General features: G+C 45.5%; 1 pseudogene; it reads left to right on the forward strand.

Annotated features, from left to right (window-relative positions):
• Positions 1-1,204: 1,204 nt before the first annotated feature.
• Positions 1,205-2,710, forward strand: LOC132783213 (vacuolar protein sorting-associated protein 28 homolog pseudogene; annotated as a pseudogene).
• The last annotated feature ends 623 nt before the right edge of the window (positions 2,711-3,333 follow it).

Raw genomic sequence — 3,333 nt, forward strand, 5'->3', positions numbered from 1 at the left:
TTGCTACTGTTTTGAATCGTAATGTAAATATCTGACATGCAGGATGTATTTTCATTCGCTGGACAAAATTTGGCACAAATATCCGATTCACCCAAATTTGAGTACTGGTGGGGTTGGCTGGGATTGATTTTATCACTTGGGAGTTGTAGTTGCTGGGATGTATAGTTCACCTGCAATCAAAGAACATTCTGAACTTGACCAATGATGGAATTGAACCAATCTTGGGACACAGAACTCCCATGAACGACAGAAAATACTGGAATGGTTTGGTGGGCATTGGCCTTGAGTTTGGGAGAGCACTGTGGATGCAAGCAAGGGTGGATCTGGACCAAACTTGGCACAAATACTCAATATGCCCAAACGTGAACACTGGTGGAGTTTAAGGAAAATAAACCTTGACATTTGAGAGTTGTAGTCACTGGGATTTGTAGTTCACCTACAATCAAAGAGCATTCTGAACCCCACCAATGATAGAATTGGGCCAAACTTTCCACAAAGAACCCCCATGACCAACAGAATAAATAAAAACACTGTGTTTTCAAATGGTCTTTGGTGACCCCTCTGAGACCTCCTTGTGACCCCCCAGGGGTCCCGACCCCCAGGTTGAGAAACGCTGTTTTAAGCAGATGTCATTCTTCACTACATTTCTTCTTTGAAGGAAGCAATAAGTAATTTCAATAATATTCTCTCTGCTAAAATAAAGTCTTCAGACACCATGTGGTTTTCAAAGTCTGTTTTGCAATTTGAGATTTATTCTGTGCAAGATTCACAGCCAGTTGTTTTGCACAGAAAACAGCATTTTTTTCTGCACAGGAATGAAATTTGTCAGCAGAAATATTAGTTTCAGTGTAGAAAAATGTTTTCTTTTCTATCCAAATTTGCCATGTTCAAGTGTGGCATACCACAAATCACCATTTCCTTTGCAGGAAGAAATAGTTCTGCATAGATATATAATTTCCAGGACAGAAAATGATGTTTTCTGTGCATGTCCCTAATGGTGCACTGGCCATATACTGTTCTCTAAAGCAGTGGTTCTTAACCTGTGGGCCACAGACCACCAGTGGGCTGTGAGGATGAAAATCTGGTCACAAGCCTTTTTTTCTCTTTGTTTATTTTATTTTATTTTATTGCCGGAAGTCAAAAGAAAACAAAGGAAGGAGGCAGAAAGGCTTGGCAGCGGGTTCCCAGTATGTTGTGGGTCCAGAGCCATATCGCAAATTGAAGGAAGCATGTTTCATGGAATCCCAGCAAACCCAGGCATGGGAGCCCCAGCCAATAAGCCGGAACTGTACGAGGAAGTGAAGCTGTACAAGAATGCCCGGGAAAGAGAGAAGTACGACAACATGGCGGAACTCTTTGTGTGCTTTCGCATGCTGGGCCTGTGCATAAAACTGTAGACAGGACATAAATTCTGTGTGCCCAACGGGATGCCGGGGCTGCCTCCGATTAAAGGCCTTTGGATTTCCTTAAAACAGAGTCTTTAGATTGCTTAAAGGTTCAACAAAGTTAATGAAAACAAACAGGTACTTCAAGGCTTTCTTAACAGTCTATTGGCTCTCTCTCAAGCTTGTCCACAGGGAACAGGCATTATCTTCTTAACTGTAACTAATGGGGAAATCCTTTACTTCTAATCTGGGCAGTCTGTCTTTGCCTCTGTTGGCGTGGAGCCCCTGCACCCGGTACCAACTGCTTCTGGCTTCCGTGAGTGACACTTACCAAGCAGAGCTTTGTAGACTTCCAGGGGAAAAGAACTCAGGTTTCCGTGATGGCTGGCTGAAGTCCTTCAGCAAAGGAGATGTAGGGCTGTATAACCCCAGCTAAGCTGTGGGCTGTATATCTCCCCGGCCAAGCCGTAGAAGACAAAGCTTTCTACAGGAGCTCTTGGTATTATGTCCTGCATGAAAAGCTTCTCTGTGTGGACTGAACCCAAATTGGCTCCTATTCCCTCCAAAACCCAAAAAGGGGGCGGGACCAGGGAACCTAACTATAATTGACAGGTGGCTTGCCCTATGATTGCAGCCAAAAGAAGCCACCTATCTGCAGAGTCCCTGAAACTTAGGACTACAACAAACATTCAATGCAAAGCAAACAAAATTGGAGCTCCTGGTACAGTTGTACCTGCACACTTTGCCGTGGTGAAGATGATGCAGGTGCTGGAGAAGGCCTACATCAAGGGCTGCACCACCCCCAGCGAATACACCACAGCCTGCTTTCACCTCCTTGTCCAGTACAAAGCTGCCTTCAAGCAGGTCTAGGGCCTGGAGATCAATTCCATCGATGACTTTTGCCACAAGCTTTGGCTTGACTGTCCACTGGCCATGGAAAGGCTCAAGGAGGATCGGCCAATCACCATCCAGGACAAGGGCAACCTCAACCACTGCATCGCAGATATTGTATCACTCTTCATCAACCGTGATGGACAAACTGCGCTTGGAAATACGGGCCATGGATGAGATCCAGCTGGACCTCCGGGAACTGATGGAAACCATGAACCACATGAGCCACCGACTTTGAAGGACGGCAGAAGGTTAACCAATGGCTGCAGACGCTGAGTGGGATGTTGTTGTCGGACGAACTAGACAACTCGCAGGTCCAGCAAATGCTCTTTGACCTGGAATTGGCTTACAATGCCTTCAACCGCTTCCTGCATGCATTAGCTGGGCCCCGGTTGATCTCTTGGGGCCCCAAAAATCCTGCTTTTTGGAGATAGCCACATGACAGGAAGGCTAGCCCTTTGGCATCCTGAACCCCCCCCCCCCCCCCATTGAATGTACATCTGCTCCTTTGCCCCTCAGTCTCCCTCTTTTTGATAATGAGGGATGTATTACATTTTATGACTCTTTCACTCATTCGTTGCATCATATACGTGTCCACAGTCGTAATGGGGAGGTGGGAGGGAATGAAGCACCATGGAGTGCCAAAGTTTCAACAGGTCTTTGATCTTTGATATTGCTGTTTTTAAATTGTTTTAATTTGTTTTTAAATTGTGTTAGATTTTAGCCTGTTCTTGTAAGCCGCTCCGAGCCCCAGGGGAGTGGCCGCATATAAGTTTGAATAATAAATAAATAAATAAATAAAGTGGCGCTTTCGAGTATTTATTTCGGTCTTGCATTTTTTGCCTCAGGGAGGCAACCCCCACTGGGCCAAAGAAAATAAATCCTCTTTCTACCAGGCGAAAAGAATTTATTTTTTTATTTCTACTCCTTTTGTGCCTCCTGCCACTCCTTCCCTGTCACTGACTATGGCATATGTTCTGTATCACTGTCACAATCGCGGTTGGTGGGGACGAGAGACAGGGCCTTCTCGATGGTGGCTCCCCGGCTTTGGAACTCC

Source organism: Anolis sagrei, chromosome 8 (genome assembly GCF_037176765.1).
Source record: "Anolis sagrei isolate rAnoSag1 chromosome 8, rAnoSag1.mat, whole genome shotgun sequence".
Taxonomy (NCBI): Eukaryota; Metazoa; Chordata; class Lepidosauria; order Squamata; family Dactyloidae; genus Anolis; species Anolis sagrei.